Here is a 12777-nt window from a genome sequence, read left to right on the forward strand (position 1 = left end):
ATGAAGAACAACTAAAATTAAAAATCAGTTATTTAATTGCACTAGCCACATTTCATGTGTTCAGTAGCCATGTGTGACTACTGCCTACCCAATTGGACAGCAAAAACAATGAGCAAGACTTTCTAGCTCTTTATGTGGCTGGAGTGTGTATACTGAGGGAAATCTATTTTATTTCCATTATCCCAGAAAATTAGAGAGTACTGGTTTACATGATTTTATGTTCCCAGTACACAGAAATACATTTAATTATATATTTATTTGGAAAGGCAATAAATGAGCTAATAAACTAATCAAATGGTATTTTGTCATTGAAGTGAACGAGTCATTGGAGGGCAGTTTACAGAACAGAATTTTCCCCCTGAAACTTTTCATGTGGAATTAGAGAAACTCAATAACTGAATATAAAGGAGACAGAGTAGAAAAGGAGAAGGATCCCCAAAATAAGTAAAAAAAAAAAAAGAAGGCAAGAACCATACTGTCTAAGAATAGAGGGGAGGACAGGAGATGAGAGGAGGTGAAGTCCTTTTGGGTTGTCTTAGAGGTGAACCCTTATATCACCTTTGAGGGTTGTCACCATTTCAAAGATCCGCTTCCTCTGTGACCTGCTGATATGAGACAAATGATTTCTTCTACATCATTACTTCTCACTTTGCTGGGAATGGAGCTCTTGGCCTCTCTATCCATTAAGTTCCACTCCTTAATATATATATTCCATATATACTAAGTTACAGTGAGTCCTCATAGGAAAAGAGATGGAAATTTGCATGCAGAGGCTGTCTCAGAATTCATTGTGAAATCCTGGTTCAGTGGGTAATTGACTCCTTCAGAAATACTTTAAAGCAATATGACCATCCCAGGCACTGTTTCACAAACTCGGGATATAGCGGTGAACAAAACAGCCTTTATGAACCTTCACAGTCTAGAAAGGGAGACCTACATTAAAATGGATAGTAAAACATCAGGAAGCATGAGTGGTATAAAGAAAAATAAAGGCTAATAAGTGTAGAGATAGTAATGGAGGAGCTATTTTAAAAAGAATTTTCAGGAAAGGGTTTTCTGGGCAGATGTAATATGAGCCAAGACTTAAGTGTACTGAGAAGAGCCAACCATCATCTTACTTGAAAGCAGAGAATACTACAGAACTTAGTTCTAAGTGTTGTCTATGAGTCTCCAGCCTCAGGAGTCTCTCTGAAGCTTGCAAAGAAATGTCCATTGCTGAGTCACATCGCAGACCTCCTAAAGTAGACCTTCTGGGCCCGGGGCCCAGGACTGCAATATAACCAGAGTTTTCTGGTAAACACTTTATTTTGAAACATCTCTGCCCTACAGCTTGGATTAGTGCTCCCCTCACCACCCCACCCCACAGCAGGATGAATTCAGGACACTTTCTAGCAAAGAATCAGAAATGGGTGCTCCACCAACCATGTCCTCCCCTCCACGCGTCCTGTGAATCTGCGTGTGTGGAAATCTCAAAATCCTCACTGTTCTGACATCAACTATGAGGAAAATCATCAAATCAAATCCAAATCTCATTTTTCACTGTTCAGTTCTGACATCAGCCTCCCATGCAGCACTTCTTTCTCTGATCCTACTACTCAGAGCTAGGTCAGATCTCACAAATTAAAAGGCCACCATCTTTCAGCCTAAGATTTCAGATGCCAGCTGCAGGCTTTGGAGTTCCCAGGGCTCCCATTGCTTCTGACTTGCTTGGTTTTCCCAAGACCCCTTCAAGATGCTAGTCGCGAGCTTGGAATGCCCCTGGGCTCCCTCACTTTCAACTTGCTACAAATTTGGGTGTGTTCCTGCTACCCCTCAAGATACCAGCCACAGCTTAGGGGTCCCCAGCCACCTCACTTCTAACCTGTTGGCCTCCACTATTCCCTAGGGTTCCATAATTCATGGAACAATACCCAGAACTCATGGAAAGTACCATACCTGGGATTACAGCCTTATTATACCAAAAGAAGATACAAGTGATGCACAGTGCCTGGTCTGGGAGGGTTCCCAACGTGAATGGTCCATGTCCCAAAGGACATGCTGCCCTCCCATGTGCATGGACATCTTTCACCATTGAACTTCCATGTACAGAACTTTTATTAACTTTATTACATAGTCATGATTGGGGCCTCAATGCATAGACATGGTTGATTGAATCATTACTCCTTCTCACTCCCTAAGATCAACTGATGTCAGGCTATGAAGTGGTCTTTCTGGCTCGGACAGCCCCACTCATTACCAAAAGCACCTCAATTACTCAGCATATTACAAGATTTTAGTCGTATTTTTCAGGAATTGAGGGCAAAGACCAAATTAAGTAAGGTTAATTGTAAACCCCATACTCCACATCTTGCCATGGTAAATGCAGTACAGTGAGTTTCTCTTATTATGGCCCTTCTGGCCCTTGTTTGTAAATGAATAATTTCTTTTATAAGGATCAGCACAAAGCTGGTTCCTATGAGGAGGATGTTAAAGATGTCCAAAATGTTCAACTTTTCCAAATTTCTGTACCACTCTATCATCCCTAACATCAACTACTCCCTCTCCCCTTAGTATTCTCCCTCCCATCTTTGGGTTCCCTAATTTGCTGCACCGTCTCACAGAACTCACAAACTGTATAAAGGAAACGGCTCAGGCAGATGTGGAGGCTGTTAAGTCCCAAACCCGTGGGTTAGGCGTAGGCTTTTTCCAACCCATATGGCTGCAGGGGGCTGTGGAACCCAAACTGGCACTTCACACCACAGGCTGCTGGCTCACAAGGCTGCAGAAGCTGGCTAATCAGGTCAGATAATAGGCCAGCAGCCCACAGGGCTGTGGAGGCCAGCAAATCCCGGAATCGGCAGGTCAGAGAGCAGGCCTCTGGCTCCAGTCCCAAGAACCGGAGGTCAGTTGATCACAAACCAGACTTGGGATCCAGATGCAGAGAGAAAGCCCTGCCAGGTCATCCCCACATACATCTTAGATACAGGCCACACCCCAGGGAAGGGCATAACCTGAGTAAGGGTGGGACTTAAGTCTCGCCCTCCTTCAAGGCTGCGACCCAAAACACACCCTACACCAATCCTGCCTCATCAACATGTAGAGGTCAGGACCTGAAACACATAAAATGGAGGACAACCATACAATATTGGCAGTCATGGCCTAGCCAAGTTGACAACCCCAACTATCACAGGTTCCATATACCTTATTTGCATAGTCACAATTATTGTGTGTGTCACAAAGACCATGGCTAGAAGGCCATATTAAGTAATTCATTACACCGCAGTTTGTAATTATGCCAAAATGATTGGTTGGGCCGCCGTCGGCCCTGTGATTGATCTATTTTTTGCATCTTGCAGGGACTGGCCAATTTGCTATTCAAATAACAGTAGTGGTTTGAAAATCCACCCAATAGAATTGAGTGGGTTGCACTTCACCAAGGGATTATTTGGTTCTTGATCCTTCTGGGAGGGCCATGCCTTGAAATTGACAAGGAGTTTGCTTATACAAGCAGCCAACCACATAGGTTTTTAGGAGAGAGAGAGAGGAGAGAACTTCCTCAAAGAGCTGTGATATGAGTCAAGCACTGTAACACTGAAGATGACAAGAGGCCCAGAAGGTGGCTCAGCAGCAGAGAAATGGTGGCAAGCACAGGAGAGCTGAGCAGCAGAGAAATGGCAGCAGCAGTACGAGCAGCAGAAACCATAAGACCAGTAGACATCGACAGTGGGCAAATCAGCCCACGGAGGGTAGTTGGGCACCTGGCAGAAGGTCGCCAAGAGAGTTGAGTGCCCCATAAACAGGGAACAGCCACAATCTGAGGCTGTGCAGGTGGACGTCCTAGCAAAGCAAACAGCAGTGTGGTACCAAGCTGGCCTGCCTTTCGAAATGGCAGATGCCCTGGCTTTGCTGAGAGCTGTAACACTAAGACCTAGAGGGGATAGGCCTGAGTGCCAAGAGGAGGCCAAGAGGAGACCTGTCCTGAGGGGGCTGAGAGGAGTCCTGTGGTGCAGTGAATTACTTGGTATGGCCCTTCTAGACATAGTCTTTGTGACTCACACACAATGATTGAGTGGGAGTACGCAAATAGGGTTTATGGAACCCTAAAGAAGGGATTGGTCAGTTTTACCATCAGCTAGGCTTAAAATGAGCTATCCTAGAGGTGGGAGAGGATCTCACCATCACCAAGAAAGAAGAGCCAGGAGTGGATCGCATCCTTTGGACCTGGGATCCATGCTCTGAGAAGCTCCTGGAATCAGGAGACCAAGAGGGAGAAAGCTGTAACACTGAAGACAGCAAGAACCGGTGGCAGAGAAATGGCGGCAGCAGAACCAGGAGACCAGCATGAGACTGCGAGGTTGGCTTCCCAGCCCACTTAGTGAGAAAGCAGAGTGCCTTCGGGCAGGAAGCTTGCTGGTGGAGTAGAGTGCCTCTGGGCCCTTGATGGAGCTAGGTTTGCCAACCCACGGAGCTAGAGCTGAGCTCCTTCCAGCCAAGGCTTACTGGCAGAGTGGGGTGCCTCTGGGAACTTATCAGCAGGTTAAAAGAGCTTTGGAACACTTGCATGAGCAGGACAGAGTCTGAGGGGCCAGAGAGAGGTGTGCCTGTAGGCATGGCTGAGGAGGCTGTCCTAATGGGAAGAACTGTGTCCTGAGCATTCCTGAACCTAAATTGTAACGTGTTACTTCCCTAATAAACCCCATAATCATTAGTATTGTCTGTAAGTTCTGTGTGGTAACAGCAACAAATTATAGAACTCAGCAGAGAAATAGAGAGTGCCCCGGGAGGGACAGTTGGTGTAAGAATTGGTAAAAAGGTTGGAGGGTGAAGGCGTGTCTGACCTCCGCCTCATAGCTATTAGCCTTGGGCCATTGATCTTGATTCTCCTTTTTCTTTGTGAAGTTAGAAGAGGTCAGACGCCGCCCCCACGCCATTTTTACGAGGCCTGTCCAGAGGGGCTAAGAGCAGACCTGCCAGATGTTGTATGCACAGTTGAGAAGGGCCTGCTTTCTTGCGCAGCTGGAAGCAGCTGAGGGAGATATCCTAGTTGAAAGCTGTCCTACACTGATGAAAGGAGGGATGTTTTCTCCACCTTGGGGAGCCATTCAATCCTGTCTATGTGCTTCCTGATCCTGATCCCTAGTTGTTTCTGTTACTTCACTAAAAAACCACGTAACTGTGAGTATGGTCTGTGAATTCTGTGTGGCCATTGCAACAAATTTTCTAACCAGGAGAGAAATGTAAAGTACTGTGGAGGTAACAGCTGGTGTCAGATATGGTAAAGAATTTGAAGATTGGAGGTATATCTGACTTCCGCCTCATAAGAACCAGCTTTGTGCTCATCCTGATTCTTATCTGTTGGGAAGTTAAGAGAGTCCTGATGCTAGATTAGACCAAGTCAGATCATTCCATTCCCTGAACTGATCAGTCAGGGTCCCAGGATAGGATGACTAGGCCTGCCCTGAGCCCTACAGACCTGGTGCTGAACACACCTCTCAAAGGTTGACATCCCAGGTGAAGAAGGCACAGTGCATACTTATGTCTGGTACACACAGCCTCTGCTCCCACACCCAGGATTCTCATGGTCCTAGTGAAGATCACCCTTCACCTGTTCCCATGTCTTCAGTTTCTTCTGGGCTGAGAGGCAGTATTATCACATAGTGGTTAGGAGTCCTGAAGTCACACTGCCTGGGTTTGAACCTTGTCCTGCCACAACGCTGGTGTATAACCTTAAGCAAGTTATTAACTTACCTGTGTCCCATTTTATCTTTAAAATAATTATCTGCCTCATGGGGTGGTTGTAGAAAGTAGTTAGAACAGCACCTGGCAAGCAGTCTGTAAAAATGGAGCAGTGGGGGCAAATATGCTAAGCCAAATACTTAGCAGCCACTCTTAATATCTCACTTTCTTTACCTCCTCCCAATCCACCAACCCCAGCAAAAATGAATCCATCAGTGAAACTTCTTTTCCTCCAAACTGCATCCTCATTTCCTCCACTTCCCACCCTCTCTTTCAAACCATGTTTCACAATCTACAGCTACTATCTTTGTCTTTGATTTTTTAAATGATTTTGGGAAGATGCTGATAGGATTATATGATTCATTTGTGAGTGTTGATTGTTAACAGGGCTAAATGTGACTGTAAAAGCTGTAATTGTAGAAGCTGTAAGTGTGAGTCAACTAAGGGGAAGGTACTGTTGGGACTCCAGTACAGTGGCTGAACCAAAAGTCCCTTAAAGGTTTTGCTATGCTGATACCTTGTGAGGCTCAGAGCAAAGGAATTATCTTCTCTCAGTTAAATTTTATCAGACACCAAGCAGGGTGAAGCCGAGACGACTATTGGAGAACCTGACCAAATCAGATGGACACCCGCAGCAGACCTGAACGGCCTGAACGGCTGGGTAACCAGGAGCCAACCCACGGAGTGTGAGAGCTGAGTACCTTTGCTCAGGAGGCTTTTTGGTGGAGTAGGGTGCCCCCCTCCAGGTACTTATCACTGGAGCTAAAGAGCTTTGGGACATTTGCCTGAGCGAGACAGATGCAGGCAGCAAGGCCTGAAGGGCTGAGAGGGCAAGGAATCAGGAAGCAGAAGCTGAAAAGACAAGGAACACAGAATGCAGAGCTGCCTCAGTCTCAAAGTGTAGGGCCACAACCTCTGGGGTCTCAAAGGGTGGAGCTATGGCTTCTGGGGCTTCAAAGAGTGAGGCCACAGCCTCCTAGGATTCAGAGTGAGAACTTCACCAACTGAGTTCTGGAGTGTGGGGCTGCCATTCTTGAGTGCTAGCGGAATGGGGCTGGATCCGCTGCTCAAAGCTGAGAGGGCAGGGCTACTATGCCCAAGGGGCAGAAGAATGGGGCCTGCCAGGGCAGAGGGTGTAGGGTTGCCACTCAGATGGACTAGGAGAAAGGAGCCACCCAAAGCCGAGGGAGCAGCGTTGCCATTCCAGTGGGCCTGGAAGGTGGAACTGAAGCCCAGGGTCAAGGGGCTTCCACTCAGAATCCAGAGAGTGTGGCCAATACCTACAGTCTGGAGGGCAAGAGAACAGAGGATTATTTTCAAGCCTTGAGAGCTAATGTAATGTGTTCTGCTGACTTGATTGGTGCCTGTTATCCCTTTTTTCCCTCCAAATTCTCCGATTTGTAATGGAAATGTCTAGCTTGTACTTTGGAAGCACATAACTTGTATTCTGGATTTCACAGATGAAGAGGGATTTTGGATTTGGAGCTGACCTAAGACTTTTGCTATGATATGAAGGGGTGAATGTGTTTTACATATGGCAAGGGCATGAATTTTGAGGGGCCAAAGGGTGGAATGTTATGGATTGAATTGTGTCCTCCAAAAATGTGCGTTGACTTGGCTAGGCCATGATTCCCAGCATTGTGTGATTGTCCATCATTTTGTCATCTGATGTGATTTTCCTATGTGTTGTAAATCCTGCCTCTGTAATATTAAGGAGGCAGGATTACAGGCAGTTGTGTTAATGAGGCAGGACTCAATCTACAAGATTAGGTTTTGTCTTGAGTCAATCTCTTTTGAGTTATAAAAGAGAGAAGTGAGCAGAGAGGGTAAACTGTGCTGAGGAGCTCCTAGAGGAGGGGAAGATTGATGACAATGACCTTCCCCCAGAGACGATAGAGAAAGAAGGCCTTCCCCTGGAGCTGGCACCCTGAATTCGAACTTGTAGCCTCCTAGACTGTGAGAGAATAAATTTCTGTTTGTTAAAGCCATCCACTTATGGTAGTTCTGTTATAGCAGCACTAGATGACTAAAACAGGGAGAGAGAATTATTATCAACATCAAAAGCCCAAGGCTGATTGTTCTGACAGCAGAGGTCAAACATACCTCTACCTGCCAATCTTTTTACCAATTCTGACACCATCAGTCCCTCCCATGGCACTTTACTTCTCTGCTGTTTGATAATTCATTATAATGGCCACACAGAACTCACAGACAATACTCACGATTATTAGGGAAGTAACAGGTTACAATTTGGATCAGAAACAACTAAGGATACAGTTCTTTGACCAGGACAGCCTCTTCTTAGTTGTGCCCGAAAGCAGGCCTCTCCCTGGCCCTTGGCCCTTGGCTTCTTGTGCCTCTTGGGCTGGACCAGCTCAACCTCTGCCCCGCTTGGGCAAGTGTTACAAAGCTCTTTGGCAACACCAGTAAGTGCCCAAAGGTACCACACTCCTTCAGCAAGCCTTGGCCAAAGGCGCCCATCACTCTTGCTCCGTGGGGTGGTAAGCCTAGCTCCGCCAAGTGTCTGGAGGCAGCATACTCCTCCAGCAAGCCTCCTGCCTGAAAGTGCTCAGTGATCTCACTCTGTGGGCTGGAAAGCTCATCGTGCAGTCTCTGCTGATACCCTGGTTCTGCTGCCATCATTTCTCTGCCGCTACTTCTCACCATACCTCTCTGTTTCCTGGGTCTACGAGGTTCTCAGAGCAGGGCTCCTGGGCCCAAAGGATGTGCTCCACTCCCGTCTCTTCCTGTTGATGGTAGTCAGTTCCCCCCTTTATGCCTCTGGGATGGCTCATTGTAAGCCTACGGGATGGCAAAACTGACCAATCCGCTTGTTAGGTTCCATGAACCTTATTTGCATGGCTCTACCCAATCATTGCATGGTAGTCACAAAGATCATGACTAGAAGGGCCATATTAATTCAGTGCACTGCCCTTATGTCATAAGTACATATGTCATGGATTGAATTATGTCCCCCCAAAAATCTATCAATTTGGCTGGGCCATGATTCCTGGTATTGTGTGATTTTCCTCTATGTTGTAAATCCTGCCTCTATGATGTTAATGAGGGAGAATGGGTGGCAGTTGCATAAGGCAGGACTCAATCTACAAGATTGGATTGTGTCCTGAGGCAATCTCTTGAGATATAAAAGAGAAAAGTGAGCAGAGAGACAGGGGGACCTCATACCACCAAGAAAGCAGTGCCAGGAGCAGAGAGTGTCCTTTGGACCCAGGGTCCCTTCACAGAGACGCTCCTAGTCTGGGGGAACATTGATGAGAAGGCTGACAGAGAGAGAAAGACTTCCCCTGGAGCTGATGCCCTGAATTTGGACTTTAAGCCTACTCTACTGTGAAGAAATGAATTTCTCTTTGTTAAAGCCATCCGCTTGTGGTATTTCTGTTATAGCAGCACTAGATGACTAAGACAATATTCTACATTTTCTTCTGTTATTTTCATACTTTAAAAAAAAAAATTAGTTCTTATATGACTTATCTACGTCTTCCTAGCAAAATGTACCATCATTTTAGAGGCTTAAAATAGCTTACATTTATTATCTTGCAGCTTCTGTGGTCAGGAATCCATGCACAGCTTCTCTTGGGCTTCTGTTTCTTGGTTTCTCACAAGACTGCAATAAAGGTGTTGGCCAGGGCTGGGGTCTGATCTGAGGCTCGAATGGGGAAGGGTCTGCTTTCAAGCTCACTTACTTGGTTGTGGGCAGGATTCAGTTCCATGAGAGCTGCAGTTCTTCACTGTGTGTTGGCCAGAGGCAGCCCTCAGTTACTTGCCACCTGGGCCTCCCCAAAATGGCACCTTCCTTTATTAAAACCAGCAATTCTGGAAGTAACATATCTAATATGTTATCTAATCTTGGGATGACATTCATTCCATCACCTTTGCCATATTCTATTAGATAGGAGCAAGTCATGAAGGCAGTCCATGCTCAAGAAGGGACTGTACAAAGGTGTGAATATGATCATGGGTCTATCTTAGAATCTGCCTGTCACAGATCTTTAATTCAGCAAAAACATTTTTTTGAGTGCAGAGTGAGTCTGGATATTACTTCTCTTTATTTTCTTTTTTGAAAAAGTTATATGTTAAGACATTTTCATTCTACCTCTGTTTACTAACCTCTCCTTTATATTCTCTCACTCTGCTACATTTTCAGTAATTTCTTAAATTGTAAATTACAACTGATAATGATCTTAGTGTATTTTATACACTGTTAACTTGTCAGTTAACATACATACATGTGTATGTTTATGTATGTGTCTGTGTGTTCATGGGTGTATGCAGGGGCGGATTAACCAGTAAGCAAGGTACCCATGGGCTTACATTAAGTAAAGTATGCACAGGCTTACTTGTGTTTACTTACTAATCTGTAGTGAACGATTTCACCACATCAAAGATGTTAAGTTGTTCATTACAGTCTAGTAAGTATGCACAAGTAAGCCTGTGCCTACATTGCTTATTGGGTAATCCAACCCTGTGTGTATGTATTGTTTATTTTACCCAAATCTACCCAATTATATTGTCTCTTGTTCTTTAAATATTTTTCATAGTTTCTTTAATTCCTTTCTACAGATTAATTTATTAACTTATTAAACATGTAGTTTATTTTAATTCAGATACCTGGGGTCTTTTCTCTGTAGATTCTGATATTGGTTCTGAAGGCTCATGTTGAATGTAAGACCATGTTTTACTCTCTGGGCTCTCACCAACATTTATATATCTCTTAGCATATAGGTGGCCAAATACACATACACACATATATATATTTATATATGTATAAACCTGTAAAAACGGTGTGGAGGTAGCACCTGACCTCCTCTAACTTCACGAGGGGCAAGAAGAATCAAGATCAACAGCCCAAAACTGATTCCTATGAGGCAGAGGTCAGACATGCCTCCTCTTTCCGTCATCTTTACCAATTCTGACACCAACCATCCCTCTCACAGCACTCTCTACTTCTCTGCTGAGTTCAATAATTCATTGCAATGGCCACAGAGAACTCACAGACAATACTCATGATTATGGGGCTTATTAGGGAAATAACAGGTTACAATTCAGGTTCAGGAATGCTCAGGATACAGTTCTTCTATCAGTACAGTGTCTTCCCAACCGTACCACAGGTGTGCTTCTCTCCGGCCCCTTGGCCTCTGCCCTGCTCAGGCAATTGTTACAAAGCTCTTTTGGCTCTGCCAATAGGCGCCCAGAGGCACCCCACTGCACCAGTAAGCCCCACCCAGCCCAAAGTCACTAAGGTTTCTCACTCCATAGGCCGGGAAGCCCACTGCACTGTCTCCCGCCAGTCTCCTGATCCTGCTGTTTCTGCTGCTGCTGTTTCTCTTCTGCAGTTTCTTGCTGTGTTGCTGTCTTTGGGGTTACAGCTCTTTTTGTCTCCTGGGTCTAGGAGGGATCCCAGGTCCAAAGGACGTACTCCACTCACTCCTGGATCTTCCTTGGTGGTGGTGAGATCCTCTCTTTCCTGCCTCTAAGATGGCTCATTTCAAGCCCAGCAGGATAGCAAAACTAGCCAATCCGCTTGGTGGGCCACAATTACCCTATTTGCACATTTTCAACCCAGTCACTGGGGTGGAAGTTACAAGACCCTGGCTAGAAAGGCCATACAAAAGCAACCCATCGCACTGCAACATCCATACACTCACATATATCCACATATATACAGATACATAAACATATGCACACACGTGTGCGGGCATGTGTGTGTGTGTGAATGAGAGATGTTTCTAGCGTAGTAACAGGATTTCACTGCTACTCATTATAGAAATTTCTAATTTAATGAATGGATGGATGATTGCACAAATAGAGAATATTTTGTTAGGATTTTGAGTCTCTTACAAAGTGTTTTTAAAAAACACTAGATATGTAGTTACAGTATAAATAGAAGAAATCAGCAGAACAACTTTCTTCATATTTTATATATCATCAGTAAGAAATCCCTTCTTTAAATGGAACCCTGTTATTACAGGAATCACTGACATTCAGTGATTTGACTGTGGAGTTCATCTGGGAGGAGTGGCAGCTTCTGGACCCTGCTCAGAAAGACTTGTACCGGGATGTGATGTTGGAGAACTATAACAACCTGGTGTCCGTGGGTTAGGACAGTTTCCGTGAGTCTCTCAGAGGGTGCCTAGTCAGTGACCTTTCCTTTCTCAGCTATTGAAAGCTTAGGAGTATCTGTGGTGCTCTGAAGTGGTAGATTCTCAGTCCACTCTGTGCCCCTTAGACAAGTGGGTATATTCTCCCTACTCCTGAGAGAAAAACCTTTACTTTGTACATTTGAATATTGTTTTTTCACAGATGTAATATTTTGCAGTCTTCACAAACCCAAGGCCAATTTGGTTTGTCTAAGATTCTGTGATTTTCCCTGAACAGGGTATCAAGTTAGCAAACCAGATGCACTCTTCAGGTTGGAATGAGGACAACCATGGAGTATATTAGATGAAAGCTGTATGTAAAACTTAAAGTGAGTGAGCAAAAACCAACAAGGAGGGAAGTCTGTTGTAAAATGGTGGGAGTAGTAATAGCATTGTCAGAACCTGTCAGACTTTAGGGAGGATAATGAGAATCGAGATCAGCCCAAAGCTGACTGCCATGAGATGGAGGTCTGAAAAAAAAAAAAAATCTTTTAGAAGAATCAGCGCAAAGCTGGTTCCTGTGTGGCAGGGGTTAAAGATGTCCCAAATGTCCAGCTTCTTCAAACTGGTGTACCTCTCCATTATCTCTAACTTCAACCACGCTCAGTACTTTTCCTTCTGTCTTTGGGTTCAGTAATTCATTTCAATGTCTCACAGGACTTACGAACCATACTTAAAACTAATGGTTTATTAGGGAAGTAACGGGGTAAAATTGGGGATCAGGATAAATTTGGAAGTAACAGGAACAACTCATGATACAGTTCTTCTATCAGGACACCTTCTTCTTACCCTCTGCCACAGGGCCCTGCTCAGGGCCTTCTGGCACCGGACCCTGCGTGAGGCCTTCTTGGGCAAGTGTTACAACTCTTAGTTCTGTGGGTCAGCAAGCCCCACCACAGGTGTC

The sequence above is a fragment of the Trichechus manatus genome, unplaced genomic scaffold (assembly GCF_000243295.1).
Source record: "Trichechus manatus latirostris isolate Lorelei unplaced genomic scaffold, TriManLat1.0 scaffold00087, whole genome shotgun sequence".
In the NCBI taxonomy this organism is placed as follows: Eukaryota; Metazoa; Chordata; class Mammalia; order Sirenia; family Trichechidae; genus Trichechus; species Trichechus manatus.